Source organism: Macrotis lagotis, chromosome X (genome assembly GCF_037893015.1).
Source record: "Macrotis lagotis isolate mMagLag1 chromosome X, bilby.v1.9.chrom.fasta, whole genome shotgun sequence".
NCBI classification, from domain to species: Eukaryota; Metazoa; Chordata; class Mammalia; order Peramelemorphia; family Peramelidae; genus Macrotis; species Macrotis lagotis.
Genome location: NC_133666.1, coordinates 527,029,717 through 527,046,726, shown reverse-complemented (window position 1 = coordinate 527,046,726; position 17,010 = coordinate 527,029,717). Strand labels below are relative to the sequence as shown.

General features: G+C 37.2%; 1 pseudogene; it reads left to right on the top strand.

The window, feature by feature from the left end:
• Window positions 1-9,879: 9,879 nt before the first annotated feature.
• LOC141500785 (TM2 domain-containing protein 1 pseudogene) lies at window positions 9,880-10,748 on the top strand (annotated as a pseudogene).
• Window positions 10,749-17,010: the final 6,262 nt, after the last annotated feature.

Genomic DNA, 17,010 nt, shown 5'->3' with positions numbered 1-17,010 from the left:
TATATATATATATATATATATATATATATACATATATATATATGTATGTATGTATAATCAAGCAAAACAAACATATCTCTTTCTGCATCTTGAATTTATTTTTTTTTCAGTAGCTTGGTAGGATCATCAATACTCTTGGTCATTATATTGATTGGTGTTCTATGGCACCTCCTTTCTTATATAAAGATGATAATCAGAATACAGATGAGAAATTTTTTTTTGGACTTGGTCAACTTGAGAATTTGTTTTCTTTGACTACGTGTGTTTGTGACAGTGGTTTCTCTGTAGGATGGGGGATGTTGGGAGGGAAGATAAGACAGATTTTCATTGAAAAAAAGTTTAATTTAAAAAAATTGATCAGAATTCTTAAATCTTTCAAAATTATTTTTTCTTACAGATTGTTTTTATTATTTGAGTTGTTCTGCTTCTGCACACTTCATTCTGAATTAGATTCAATCTATCTATCTATTTTTCTAGGTCTGTCTTTCCCGGTTTATCTGAAACCATTTATTTTTATCTCTTAATAGAACTTTAGGAAAGTTAGATGTGATAACTCTATGATGATTATTGAATAGAAGTAGGAAGGAATTTACATGTGAATAAAATGATCTTTAAAAATCTTACAAATAAGTAGAGAAAAAGAGAAATATCAACTATTCTTTGCTGAATAAAATGCAGTAAAAGTTATATTTGATAAACTGCCTTTAAATAAATGATTGAAAATTAATAGGAAACTAAATAATTTCATCCTAAGGAATTGCTGAGTTGAAGAACAAATCCTTGAAATAACAGAAAATTTCTTCATATTTCCATGAGACATGACAATAATGAGCCAACAATACCAAAACTTTTTAGATACAGCCAAAATAATCCTTGACAGGAAGGAATGAGGTAGAATTTATTTCTAAATTTGTAAGAAATGAATATTTCTCTCATGTTTAATAACTAATTTTGAATTAGGACCAATGTTTTTCCCCTTTTCTACTCCCTTAATCAGAAACAGCCATTATGGGAAATCTTTCTTAATAACAGTAAAAGAAATTCTAAATTTGTGCTAATGGGTTAAATTTGGGCTGCTTGTTCAGACAGAACTTGGAAAATACTCCCTTTCTTTCAAGGCAAGTTTATTTAAATTGATGTCTTTTTTTTTTTACCAAGATTTGGGTGACCTAAGTCACACATTTTAATATAGTTCATCTCTCATTGTGTTAACCAATCAGAGTTGATTGCACCCTTTGAAAACACCTACTCTTTTAAGAGCATATAATTTTGAACCCACTGCCATGAGGGGGCTTTATCCTAAGAGAGATGACCAAATGATTATCCTTTTATTAAAAAATTCTGATTTTATTAATAAATTGACTGAATTTCCCAGAAATTACATCTCTTTTAGAGCTATAACAAATTGATCAATGAATTTGGGCATATTAAAAATCTATTAAAAGAATGAACTTTTGAAGTTAAAAGCAAAAATGATTTTAGTAATGATAGCTGACGTTTATATAGCATTTACATGCATCTTCCTAATTTTGTTCAGTTATTTAGTGCCACTGTTTTAAAGCTGAGGGATTAGTGGTTTAGAGGTACTAAGGGACTTGCTCATGATCATATGATTTGTAAGATAGGAATCAAATCCAGGTATTTCTAGCTTCCAAATCTAGGGGCAGATGTTTATAGAGAACAATGTAGCTACACATGTATTTCATCATCCAATCATATTTTTAAAAAGATATGTGTAGAAGGCAGAAACTAGGGCAGATAATTGAGGAGAAATATTTAAAAAAAAATCAGAAAAATCCCTAAGAATAGTGTCAGGAGTCCAGAATGAACTGAAATTCAGTTAACACAGAAGAAAAAAATGAAATATTTTTTGAAATATTTAGCTCATTAATCCAGTTGATATTGATTTTAGTACATGATTGTAAATTATGGTTCTTAGCTATTCTTTCTTCTTTCTTTTCTTTTCTTTCTTCCTTTTTTGCCATATTATTATTTATGTTCCCTACTGGTTTATTGAATAATTAATCTTTTCTCAGTGTTTTGACAACCTATTAAAATCCCTTCTGCATCTGCTCTCTTATACCCTTATAATTAAATTGTTTTCCTTCAGCACTAGAATTAAAGATAAATAAAAAGGATTTTTAATGTTATTGTTGTTCTGTTTTGTTTAATTACTAATGCTGCAACAGTATTGTTTTTCATTATTTTTAATGTAAATGCACAAAATTTCATTATGATTTAAATAAACTTTTGTAGGTTATCCTGGGAAATAAGCTTCCATTTATTCTATTGTTTTCTACAAGAAAATATATTTCATGTCCCACACTGATTCACATGTGACTATTAAGTCATAACCCATCTCCATTTGGAAATATTGAAATTTATATCTCTATAATCTTTCAGATCTTGTTGAGATTCCAGTTTATCTGTGGAAGATATTCTTTGCTTTGATGTAAAGAGAGTTTAAAGTTAGAATTATAAGAAATCAGTGCCATTCTAAAATAGATCATATTTTTGAGCTATAAGTAGGAATATTGAATTTTGTATAATATCTCTAAAATAAATATCTTATATATATATAATATGTATATATATATGCACAGAAAAGTAATTGAAGATAAATTTCCTTCCTAAGTGTAAAAGTAAGTTGCACAGACAGAATATAATTTATAGTAGATAGTTCTATGGAAGTCATGATAACCTCTAGTAAGGGCAATACACAGTTTCAAGGTGGATTAAGGATGAAGAAAAGGATCTCAGATGAACTATTCCTTAATATCTCAATGCCACTCCATGTGAAGATGATCAAGAGGAGGATAGATACATTAATATTGTACACACTTATATAAGAATGGAGGCTGATTGAGTAAATAAAGTTACTGCACCCCTTTTAAAATGTGATAAAGGATGAGATTTTATACTTTTAGTTCCATTTCCTTCCTACTCCTCTCCCCCACCCCACCCCCCACCAGCCCATTATTTCCTTTGGTACTTTTGATCTTTAGTACCACCAGATTAATTAATTTTTAATTTTTTTTTAGTTCTATGTAGCAATACTTTGGAAGTTTGATTGGTATGGTATTTGAAATGTAAATTCAAATTTGTGGTTTTGTGGATTGTGGCCCACATACCCTTAACTATGGTGTGAACCATACTTAAAGTTAAAATGTAGTTGGGAAATATTTAGCAAAGTGAATATGATTCCTTCCTTCCTTCCTTCCTTCCTTCCTTCCTTCCTTCCTTCCTTCCTTCCTTCCTTCCTTCCTTCCTTCCTTCCTTCCTTCCTTCCTTCCTTTCTTCCTCCCTCAATTTGTCTCTCCTTTTTCCTCTCTCTCTCTCTCTCTCTCTCTCTCTCTCTCTCTCTCTCTCTTTTCTTTCTCTTTTACAATGAGTGGGGGAAGATGAGAGAAAAAATGCATTAATGGCAAACAATTATTTAAAAAATAAAGTGATAATATGTTATATCCTACTGCCTGAAAGAGCCATCTAAACTAATTAATCAACCATAAACTTTAGACTGTGTGAAAAAGTCCTTGACTTCTTGATTATCTGGAGTGCCATTGTATAGGAAGCATGTTTAAAACTGTCTGATGAAACTTTATAGAGCTTCTATAAACTAAAGAGCTAGTTCAGAACCTGAGAGAAGAGAATGTTCCTGATAAGCCTCTGAGAAGAACTTGATTGAGAGAAGGGGAGCAGAGGTCTGACCTTGGTCTTGACTTTGATCTCCTCCTTAACCCACCCATCTCCATCCCACACTTTTAACACCCCTTTAAAGGTTCAAAAGAACCTTTTGAGCTTCAAAGGTTTTGGAAGATTTGGGATTTTATCATTGCATCTTAGGGGGCAGCAGTGGATAGAGTGCCAGATATGGAGTCAGGAATTCTCATCTGAGTTTATATGCGACTTCAGACATCTTCTAGCTGTGTGACCCTGGACAAATCATTTGATCCTGTTTGCCTCCTCCCTGGAGAAAATACTTCCTGCCTCTGGGAGTCCTTTTCTCCTTTCGAGAAGTCCATACTACTATGTTCATTTTTTGAAAGTGACACAGCCATTGTGAATTCGTTACTGGCCTGAGAAGAATATGTTGCTACTTGGACATGATTCCTCATTAGATTTAGTTATTTTTTTATCAGTTAAAGTGGCTGAGGTTCTTTTGATACTTCATTTGATTTTTCACAGCTTACAAGGTTCTTTCTGTCTCTAATACTCATTTACTTAAAATTAGGAAAGAATTAACAGACACAAAGAGATAAGAGGGCCAGTGATGGCCACATGGTTGTGGGTGAGAAGAAAATGAAGGTTAGGCCGCTGCCATTTCTCTCTGACTCAGAGACCTATTGCAGTTCTTGCCTCCATCATCACAGGAAAGAGAATTCATCTAGTTGAGTCTTCTGTATCCATACTCAATTGGACCAAATAAAATTAAATTAAAATTACCATCACCAGTAAACTGGTAGGAAACAGTAAAAAGATATTGGCCTCTGAAATAAGAGGGAAAGAACCCCAGTAAGCAATTTCCCAAAGCCAACTCATTAAGCCTGCAAATTGGCAGCAGAGATGATGATTGTGCATCTCTAGCCAGGAACATCATTGTGTTATAATTCAATGAAATCATACCACTATTATGTCAGTTTATTCGACCTATGGTGAAAGGTAACCATGGCCCTCTGTTTCAGGATCTTATATTCCAAATCCCTATTTCTAAGTGTGTAATGTCTCCCCAATTCTTATTCAACCTTAAAGAACAGTGTAAGAGTCAAAGTAAGTTTTTTCCCCAGAACATCTTTCAAGTTCCCAAATAACTATCATATTTTCCAGAATATATTTGTAAAAATAAGAAATTTCATTTACCAGAAGGTGATTATCCTTTCCTCTAGGTGCCTTTTGGCCTTTCTCCGGTTTATCTATAGGAGTCTGCTGCCACCTTATGGCAAGAAGCTTTATAGAGATGCCCTACCATAAAACTCTGAAAACTTTTAAGTATTGTTTTTCAGCAATTCATTGAGATAAGAACATAGGTCAGCAATCTAAACTGATCAAATTTTAGACAATGAATATATAAGTTTATAACATACCCAGGATCACAGATTTAGAGCTGGAAGGGATAGAGGGTTAGCTAATTTCAATCTCCATATTTTACAAATGAGGAAACTGAGACCCAGTGATATCTTAAGGTCATACAGGTAGCATTATCAATAGGTTTTGTCCCCAGATCTTCTGGCTCCAGATTGAGTGCCCCTTACATTGTACAATATTTACTTCTGTCACAAAGAGATATTTAGCAATATACATTTGATAACAACTATCTAATTGCACTTCTACAGAAGTAGATAAATACTAATAAACTAATTTCAAAATAATGGGAAAAATATTGAGTTATTTTTCCATTGGGAGATGAGTTAATCAACAAGCTTAAAATAAAGCAAAAAGATGAAGGGCAGCTGGATGGTTAGGTATAGAGCACCAGCCCTAGAGTCAAGAGAACCTGAGTTCAAATTCGACCTCAGACACTTGGTACTTATTTAGCTGTGTGGCCTTGGGCAAATCACTTAACCCCACTGCCTTTCAAAAACAAACAAACAAAAAAGCAAACAGAAACAGAGTCCCAAGTTTGATGAGTGGATTTCAACTAATTCTATTTCAGCCAGGCTTCCATAGCAAGCTCTATAATCCTTCTATTAGAATAATAATGATAACTAACATTTATTTAGTGCTTACTGCATTCTAGGAACAGAGAACTCAGCAATATCACAATTAAATAGCAACCCTGAGTGAAACAAGACTGGCAAAAGAAGACCACCTTACCAAAGTGGCGAAGTGGAACCTGGAAACGTTTTTCTGGAGTGGTCAATGTGAAGGGGAGCACTGTCAACTATGTGGATTTTACAATCACAACTAATCTAGTTAACAAATTTGTATGTCTCCTCAAAGGTTCATGACAATGTGATTGCCACTTTCAGGAAAATCCCACCTCACTCTCATCAGTGCATATGCTCCCACCATGATGAATTTTATGAAGACCTGGAGGTGCTTCTTATTAATGCTTATTAATGCCTTATTAATGTACGAGCTTATAATTCTCAGTGACTTTAAGGCCAGAGTAGCCATAGACTATCAGACACGGCAGGGAGTCCTTGGGAAGAATGGAGTCGGAAATGATCACTTACTACTGAAGACTCATGACCTTTTCATCACCAGCACTATTTCCATTTACCCAAATGCATAATATATCTATGTAATATTTAGGATATATATATATATATATATATATATATATATATATATAAAATAAAAATAGGAGAAAAGAACAAAAACATTTATTAAGTTTCTCCTTTGATCTTTACAATAACCCTGGAAGATAGTGCTATTATCATCCTCATTTTATGGTTAGGAAAGTGAGGCAATAAAGGTTAAGGGACTTGCTCAAGGTCACATAGCTAATAAGTGTCTGAAGTCATATTTGAAGTCTTCCTCAATCCAGGTCCACTACTATATCCACTGAGCCCCTTAGTTGCTCCTATACTCTTAGAATTTCTATATTTCATTTCTCAGAACAACTGTTCCAAACCTTTTCCTTTTCCCTAAGTGCTTAAGACCTTCATACATGTAGCTGATGACTTTGGAATCTAATCCTGGAGTCAACAAGGAGACATGGCTGATTGAATATCTGATGTATGTCTGGTATAGCAAGTGACTGAAAGAAACATGAGAGACAAGATATTGGAATAAAAAAAGCATCACAGTAGGCACCGAATGTGCTTCCCATAGATAGACTACTTCCTAGATGTGTGTACAGTTAGACAGGCCATAGTATACTCTATAATAATTTTTTGATTACAAAACTTTTTATAAGGGCATCTAAGTGGTTCAGAGGATAGAGTTAGGATTACCTAAATTCAAAGAGGACTTTAGACATTTACTAGCCATGTGATTCTGGGCAAATCCTTTAACCCTGTTAACCTTAGTTTCTTCCTCTATAAAGTGAGATGGAGAAAAAATGGCAAACATCTCCAGTATCTTTGCCAACAAAACTCCAAATGGGTCATGAAGAGTCAGACCTGACTAAATTGACTAAACAACAATAATAAAACTCTTCCTAGGACTGAGAGACAAATAGTCCTCAGGAGAAAACTGGTTTTTTAGAGAGACATGAAAAAAGCTAATCTTATTTCCCCAGTGTGAAAACTATCATCAGCATCAGAAGCCCCATTCACCCCTATGCCAGGCACACCACTTACATAATCTCCTCCCTGCAAAAGTTAATCAAGTATTTATTAAGTGCTTACTGTGAGGCAGGGTTTAAGTCCTGGGTTATAACGAAAGGCAAAAAACAACCCCTGATTTCAAGAAACTCACAGTCTAATGGGGAAATACAACATACAAACAACTATATGCAAACTATGGACAGGATAAAAATGGAGATTATCATTAGAGGAAAGGCATTGAGAAACTTGAAATGAACTTTCAATAATAGTTTCCCATCCTTAAGAAATATTGTCAATGGAACCTGAAGACCTTGATCTTGACATCTATGGTGCCTATTTATGATTTCTGTGGACTTGGCATGACTCCTGGGAAGGCTACTGGTTCTGGCAGGAGGTTAAGTTCCTTAGAATCATACTATAAAATATGAGAAGCAACTGGGCATTACTACTTAATAATCAAAACTGATACATCTGTTCACAACAAAATTGTGTTTATACTACCAATCCTTGACCCTGATAAAAAATGACTAGAACCAATTAACAATCTATTGTGTACAGAATATATTCTGTTCTAGACAACCTGCAGATAATTAATTTACCTAAGACCCTGTTGCTGTTCTCAAAGTCTAGTACTTAGGCTCAAGGTCTGGTAGGGTGATAGGCACACAGAATTGCCTGCTTTATGTCAATCTGAATAATTAGTTCATCAAACACTGTAAACCAAAATGCTTGTGAAGTCTAAGAGGGTGATCATTACTGATTAGGGAATCGGGGAAGGCTTCCTGAAGGAGGTCTTTGGATTGATTTTTTAAAATTATTTTCATTTTTCATTTTTTTTTTTTTTTTGCTTTGGGTTTTAAAGGGTGAGCAAGGAAAAGAAGAGAAGGCATTCTAGGTAAAGGATCAGCCTGATTCAACCAGTGAATGTAAGGAGCAGAGAAGTATTTTGGAGGGAGCTGGAAAATAGGGCATCTTAAGAGAAGAATGAGATAAAGCTGAAAAAATTGAGATGACATGAGGTTGTGGAGAACCTTGAATGTCACATAGAAGAGCTTAAATTTACTCAATGGGAAATAGAGGATCAATGACACTTTTGAGCAGATGAATTAAATGACAAAGATTGCATACACACAAAAATGTTTTTGCTTTTGTTTTTATTCTCGAAGTTGTATGAAGGATAAAAGTAGAAAGCAGAAGAAGAACTAGAAAGACCCTGGGCAAGTCCCTTAACACTGTTTATCTCAGTCTCCTCAAGCTGTAAGTAGGGATAAAATTTTCACCACTTTCTAGGGTTATGTAATAATAATTAGAATGATAATAATTAAAATGATAATAATTATTGAGATGAGATAATTATAATCCATTTGGCACATAAATATTTGCTAATATTATATTCGAGGAGTGATAGCAATGATGGGATAAATTTAAGAAATGCTGTGGAGATGGAATTGGCAGGACCTTGTCTCTGATAGAAAATTGAAGGAAAGAAGGATAAACCTAAAGTTTTCAAAATTTCATTAGTCAAATGTTGGAAGGGCATAGGTTCATAGTTCAATGCAAGGAGCTAAGCATGAGTCATAGTCAGGAATTTTGGTTTCTGTGTAGTTGGATATAGGCAGAGAACTTGGACCTCAAAACACCACCCTCACCAGATATCCCAGGGTGGTCTGATGCATAACACTGATATCAGAAAACTACTATTACCAGTGGGAGCAGAAGAGGACCAGACTGAGGAAAACTCATCCATAACTTGGGAAGACATCAGGATTGCACCTTAGATGGAACGTGCTAGCTTTTATCTTCACTGATGTTTTTTATGCAAACTGCTCAATTAGAAAGGCAAAGTTACACTGTTTGGAAGAGACTGAGTGAGATAAGCCATAGATGGAAGGGTAGGCAAAGGTAGGCAATAGGGAGAGAGGTACATTGTGACTAGTTCCTCAGGGTAGCAACCTGGGTCCAGATAAGGACATGGCAGGGGCCATTCTGTGCCACATAGGACTGAGAGATGACCACAATGGGACTGGCAGGTCAGAGGACTGCTCTGGGAGGAAGTGTGTCCTCTTAGATGGTGGTATCCTGGGACAAAACCCTGGTTGTCCTGTCTTAGTTATAGCTAAAGGTAACCAAGTGATCATAATGTCTTCCACATAGCTCCCTGTATTTCTTTTTTGTTGTTGTTTTATTTGTTGGCTTTTTGCAAGACAATGAGGTTAAGTGTCTTGCCCAAGGTCACACAGCAAGGTAATTATTGAGTGTACAAGGCTAGATTTGGACTCCATCCTGACTCCAGGGCTGGTGCTCTGTCCACTGTGCCATCTAGCTGCCCCCCTCCCTGTGTTTCTAATAAAGGGATTATGAACCCTATCACAGTTTTATATCGAAAGAATTCAGTGCTTCCTGAACTCTAAGTAAAATACCCGAGTTCATTGGAAGTGGAGAGCAATTACAGATGACAGACCTGGTGATGGTGCAAGAGTACAACTCACATCTCTTCATGGGAAGGAGAAAAAAGAGATGGCCCCTGAGGGGTCTGGGCTACCCACTCATTTATTGTGTAATTCATCCAGACAGGGGAGAGTGAGGCAGCCAGGGCATTCAGGATGGACTTAATTTCAAGGTGAGAAATCACTGCTTTGGGTGTGGCGGGTGACGCGCCAGTTCCAGCATGGTGGCCCCAGAGGCCGCGGCCTCCGCCGCTGCCACCGCCCCCGGCCCCGCCCCCGGGCTGCTGGGCCTCCTGTGGCTGGTGTCCGTGACCGTGAGCGCGGGGCCGTGGGGGGCGGCGGCCGCCGCGGGGGGCGACGAGACGCTCAAGTGCGAGGACCTGAGAGTGGGACAATACTTCTGTAAAGAAGCGGAAATAAATGAGGCCACTCAAGAACCTGTTAACTGTACAAATTACACAGCTCACGCATCATGTTACCCAGCACCCAACATAACTTGTAAGGATTTTAGCGGCAATGAAACCCATTTTACTGGAACTGAAGTTGGTTTTTTCAAGACCATACCTTGCCGTAATGTTAAACGGCTATTCCTACCGGGTGGCAGTCGCTCTTTCTCTATTTCTTGGCTGGTTAGGAGCAGACAGATTTTGCCTGGGATACCCTGCTTTAGGTTTGTTAAAGTTTTGCACTGTAGGATTTTGTGGAACTGGCAGTCTGATTGACTTCATTCTCATTTCAATGCAGATTGTTGGTCCTTCTGATGGCACTAGTTACATTATAGATTATTATGGAACGAGACTTACAAGACTGAGCATTACCAATGACACGTTTAGAAAGACACAGAAATATCCATAGAGACTTGGAAAACAGCTCATAGGTTTTGTGCGTCCTTGATTGTAAGAGAACTCCAGAGGGTGGAATCCCAGTCTTTCCAATCGTCCCTGTTAGCACAGCACACACCGTGGCTGCTTCAATGTGATTTTTACTGGAGATTTTTTTAGCTATGTTATTCTGAGATGTGGCTGACTGGAGATTTTCTCCAAGGCTCTTGTCTCCCTGTGAGGGCTTTATCACCCATTGATCGCCTTCCTGTCCCCACCCCAATGCCTTTTCCATAAGCAAGTTGTGGCTTGTCATCTTTTCCTTCTTCAAAATAAAACAAAAGAATAACCTCAAAAAAAAAAAAGAAAGAAATCACTGCTTAGTCTGGGCTGAGGACCATATGTAAACAGTAGAGTGTTGGGGTAGGTGTGTGTGTGTGTGTGTGTGTGTGTGTGTGTGTGTGTGTGTGTGTGTGTGAGTCTAGCCCACATGCAGACAATGAGAGTGTACATTGAGAATGGCACCTCCAGGAAAGCAGAGAATCCCAGGACAAGCAACCACTTCCACATCAGGTCTCTGGTGAAAGGAGCAGACATAAATTGTCTCTGGATGGTGGGCTAGATGGCAAAGCTTCAGGAAACAGAGGGTCTTTGACTGGGTCTGCAGTGGTAAAGAATATGACTCCTCATTATCTCAAGATCCAGCCTCAAGAATTTCCATGCATTTTGGGCAGCTCCACCCAACTTAAGAGGGGCTTCATTGTTGAAAGGAAACAACCAGAGGGTATTTTATTAATTTAATTAAAAAAGTATTAATCCATTACTTTTATTTTTTGTACTGTAACATTTATTTTATTTTTTGATGGCATTATTATATATATGAAGTTCATTAAAAGAAAATTTTCATTGTATTTCTTTTCTGGCTACTATTATTTTTATTGCTAATAATTTTATATCATAGTTATTACTTAAAATAAATTTTCAGATAGAGGAGGAAGGTGTTACCAATTGTCCTCTCCAGGTGTCATATATCCTAGGTACACAACTGTATCAAAGTCTTATACTTAGAGAGAATCTTCTTTCATTTTCCTCTTAAGGGAAGCAAATATAAACAAAACAGTAATTTTGGGTGTCTGCTGGAACTTCCCTGGCGACTTGGTTTTTGCTTAAATTCCTATGAGATGAGCTTCATTTAAATCTGGGGCCATAGTTTCTAAATTACAGGAATCCAGGTGTTCTCACATGGAGAAGGATCTTTCATTCATAGCCATGTCTATTACTTTCAAGTCATCTGTGTGCCATAGCAAGAAAGTAGCCTCTTGCCACACTGAATTTTTTCCCTGGGAGAATGGTTATTGGTTGTTATTCTTTGATATCTTCATGCTGGGGACAAAGAACACTATGCCTCATTGTGGCTGATCAGATCAATATGAGCTCTGAAGGCTCAGTCTACTACAGATTGAGTACAAATAGTCCATATGAACATTTGGAGTAGATTAACAATCTTATGTTTCTTTTGAGCTACTACAGTTCTGTCCCAGAGAATGAGACTTTATACAGTAAGAACTTTCCCCTTTATTTGACAACTGAGAAACAGTTTTCCTAGGCTCTAGAACCAGACCTATTTGGGGAGTTATATGGTCAGAGAGGGTAAGTTGAAGTCATAGGAGTGAATGAGATTACTTGGGATAATGATGATGATGGTGGTGATCATGATCTTTTTCCTCCTTCTTCCTCCTCCTCTTCTTCTCCTTCCTCCTCTTCCTCTTTCTCCTTCCTCCTCTTTCCTCCTCTTCTCCTTCTCTTTCTCTCCCCTCCTCCTTCTTTCCCCTCTCTTTTTTCTCATAATTTGGCCCCTTCCATGGCATTAGGTTGGAAGCATATCGCTTGCTAGAGATTTTTTTATTTCTAGTACTTAGCACAGTGCCCTTCATTTGGTAAACTTTCAATATATCTTTGATGGGATGATGTTAATTGCCAGTTTAAGAGAGCAAGACTTTGCTTCCAGTAAATTTAACAGCAACTATATTTGTGAAGTCTTTTCCAGTTTTCAACATATGTACTTACCACAGCCCTGTGAAGTAATACAAGTATTGCCTCAGAGAAGCTATTAGCCCATATTCACCTGGCTAATAAATAGGAGAAATTCAGCTTGACCTGAAGTCATTTGGCCAAGTCTGGTCTTTTTCCTACAGCACTCTTCAATCTATCCCCACCTCTGTCATGGATTCCCCTTCCCCAGTCTTAAATTATCCTAAAAACCCAAACATGAGGCTGAAGAAAGAAAGGAACAGAGCTCATCAAATGTTTTTCCCAACAAGTTGCTGCCTGATTTTCCTTGGGTCCAACCTGACCTATTTCAGGCACATGGGCATGTGCTAATTTGTCCCTGAAATGTTTGTGGGCTGGGAGATTTTTTTAACCTCTGCACACATAGTAACTACTGACCTGGAGGCAACTCGGTTGGAATGTTGAACAGCTCCCACACACTAGCTTTGGTGTACTCAGCCCCAGTCTCATTACATATTTTAAAAGGGAATAGTGTAGGGTGGGCATGAGTCTCAGATGTTGCTGTGCAAGTGTTCCTGAGTTAGTTTACTGGTATATTTTTGGAATCCCAAACTAGATTGAAGGTGATCTGGCAGCGATGACACAGTGCTATAGTACAGAGAAGATGATATTTGAAGTTAGAGGAGCCAGGTTCATTTCCTGGTCCCCTTACCTTCTATGTGACCTAGAGTAAGTCACTCTCCCTCAGTAGATCTCAGACTCCTTATCTGTAAATTGATGATATTGAACTAGATGATCTCTAAGGCCCTTTTTCTTTGGAAATCCATGATCTTATGAAGTGTTCTACAGTATACTGTACCCAAGACAGTATCTTATAGAAATTAATGTGAATTAGATGAGATTTATAAAACACTATTCCCTCAATAAAAGAGCTAGAATTGGCTTTAAACTCTATATTCTAACAAGAATATTTAGACTAGAGGTCTCTAAAAGGAGCAAGCAGGACATGGTCTGATTCTGAGAAGGCTGTGAACTGACCTCTTATCAGAAGGTGAAAAGATACACATCCCTTCCTGTACTTATCCCCTCACACTCTCCCATGCTATATGGTTCTTCAAGGTAATTAGAATCTACCTTCTATTCAGATACTCACAACAGCAGTCATGAAGTTTTCATTCTTTGGGAAACCTCTTCATATTCCATATCTATCCCTTGCCTCCCAGAACAACTCATAGCTATGGCAGATGTCCTTCAGAGGTTGATCTTTGGTTTGGGGCAATGAGCCCCACACATCCCTTTTAATTTTGGATAGAAAAGAGTGAATCATGCAGGATGAGCAGTCACAGATGGTTTGCAAAATGCTTCAAAGATCTTATTACATCATCTTTCCCCATACCTAACCCAGTGCTGAACTTCCCTATTTCTGCCAAGGATAGCAGCATGCTTCCAATTACCATCATCTTCAGAGTCATTTTGTGATGCTGTCTTGGCAACATCCTTTCTTTCTCAGTTTCCCTCACTCTACATATCCAATCAGTCACCAGATCTTGTTTCTAGCCCCACATCATCTTTCAACTATATCCCCTTCTCTCTACTGATACACCAACCTCTCTACTTCACAAACTTATCTCTTCCTTGACTACTGCAATAGCTTCCTAAATGGCATCTGCATCAAGTCTCTCCCTTCTCCTATCCATTTTACAAAGAGCTGCCAAAATGATTTTCCTAAAGCATAAAGTTTGCCATTTTACTCCCTATTCAATAAACTCCAGTGAATTTCTACTTGTCTAGGGTCAACTATTAATTCATCTTTATTTCATCTCTTTTAAATATTCATTTTGTGGGTGTTTAAACAATATGCATATGCATTGTAGGTATGAGCTCCAAAGATTTGTTTTACTAATAGAAATGTCTGATCAAAATAATTTGGAGAACATAGCTCTGAGGAATACAGTATGCCTTTGTCTCTTTGAGCATGCATATCTCCACATGTGCATGATAATATTTAAAGCAAGAATTTTTAAACCCTAAGAAAACAATAGGTTAACTGAACTTTTAAAGGAATTATTTTAATTAATGCCTTTTGCTTTTTAAATTATTATTTTTATTACATTCATTATTATATTTGATGCTGCTGTTTGTCCTTTGGTTTGAAGAGGACTAATGACATTGCAGAGTGATTTCTTGACGTGTGTAAATTGGATTTAAACAAGGCAGAGTTGCACAAAGCTGTTTGTCTCACTCTTTCATCCAGACTTATTGAAGCCCAGTAGGAAGATGTTGACAGTGACTCCTTGAGGTAGGTATTCAACTCTTAGAATTTGAATTAAATTGTAGAACATTAATTTAATGCTTGAGAAAAAGGTGGATATAAGTTGTTTATATTAATGAATTAAGTCTATAAGATAATGGAAAAATAGTAGCTAATAAACTAAATTTGACTATGAAAGAATCACCTAAAATGATGTTCTTGTATATGATGAAAAATATTTAATAATGGAAGTTGAAATCAAATAGTTCCTTAATAATATTTCTTTCTTGCTGGTTGGAATTTGGGATTTGGGTGCTTTTCCTCTCTAGTCCTCAGTTTCCTCTTCCATTTTAAAAAAAAGAACATTATACTCCTTGTATTTAAGAACTCAAAGTCTCTTGTACATATAAATTCTGAATTTGAATTAAGGATATCACAAGATTTAGATTTCTATAGTGATGTGGAAACTGGCGTCCAATCCCTGAATTAGAGAATAACTGGTATTATTGTTGTTCATCCTTCATTCTCAAAGATCAGTGACATCACAAGGGTGATGTCTTGGCTTGAGAGATAAGATAACCAAGAAAGAAAGAGTGTAGGGGAAAAAACAAGAGAACCCAGGATAAGGCATTATAGTACATGGTGAGAAGATATTCATCATAATGAGCCAGAGGAGCCTGAGAAGGAGTAGTCAGACAGGTAAGAAGAGAACTAAAGTCATAATTGATGTCATGAAAACCCAGTCCTGATGATGCAGGGAAATGATATAGAGAATTATGAAAGTGGAGAAACAAAATCTGTAATCTTAAATGCTGTTAAATCTTGTTAAATGGGTGGAGGTTCCCTACTCTTGAGATGTAAACAGACCCCCTGTTGATTGTATCCTGCCTATCTTGTCCCCATTTTCTCCTTCGCTTAACCTTGAGCTATATATGTGACAGAAAATGGCAAGTTGAACTTAGGGGTCAAGCACCTTGGGACAGGAAGGACCAATATGTAACTTGCCATTGGAAGATACCTGGCCCAAGGTGTAACACCACTCCCCAAGCCCCACTTTCTGTCCAACCTACCATAGATGAGTATTTAATAGGAAGTGCCACCCTTTGGAGCTCTTTTGGTTCTTCCAGCCTCCTAACCAGAAAGTGGGGACTTTCTCATGTGCTTCCTTAAGCCATGTGGACCAATCAAATGGTGAGATTTGAAGCCAGATTGCTAGACTTTAAGAAGTGAGTATAAGGCAAGGATGTTGAACTAGTAGGAATAGACAAATACTAGTGGAACTGTCAGCAGAAAAGAAAAGAAAGGTATACAGGAGGAAGCTATGAGGTGGCAATTTTTCTGCATTTTAATGGGGTAGTTTAGGTAGCAGAGGAGATCAAATACTGGGTCTGGTGTCAGGAAGACTTCTTCCTGTGTTCAAATCTGGCCTCAGACACATTAATTGTATGACCCTGGGCAAGTTACTTAACCCTAATTGCCTCCTCCCCCTACCCCCCAAATAAATATGTTCTATTCCCCTGCATTGTTCTAAATAGCAGTAATATGAATGGAAAAATGATAATTCCTGTCCTCATGGAACTTAAAATCTGCTGGGGGAAGACAACATGAAAGGAAATGAAAAAGAACAGAGAGAAGGTACCCGACATAAGGCATGATGAAGTTCAGAGGAGAGCAACTGGATGCAAAATGACAACATGACTGGTCTGGGCTGCCTCCTCAAAGAGAGGTTCTTGGAGGATTTTCCCCCTTTTAATCATAGGTAGCCACCTCATAGTCCACAACTTATATTTACATTAGTCAATCAATAATATTTATTAAGTGCTGACTGAAAGGTCCTGGGCTAAGCACTAGGCATCCAAAGAGATAAAAGAGAGCAGCCCCTGCCCTCAGGGAATTCACATTCTAATGGAGAAGACAACCAAAAATGTATATACAAGCAAGCTATATATTAGAGAAGTAGGAAATAATTAAAAGAGGGAAAGAATTAAGAGGGTTAGAAAAGGCTTCCTATAGAAGATGGGATTTTAGTTTCTATTTGAAGGAAGCCAGGGAAGGCAGTAGGCAGAGATGAGGAAGAAAATATTCCAGAAATGGGGGATAGCCAGAGACAATTCTAGGAACCAAGAGGTAGATGGAGGAGCAAAGAGATGGAGGGTCTTGTTTGAGGAAGAGCAAGGAGGGAGATGTCACTGGATTGAAGAGTACATGGCAAGAAGTAGGGGGAAAAGGAGAGGGAAAGGATAAATTATGAAGATCTTCAAAATCAAATA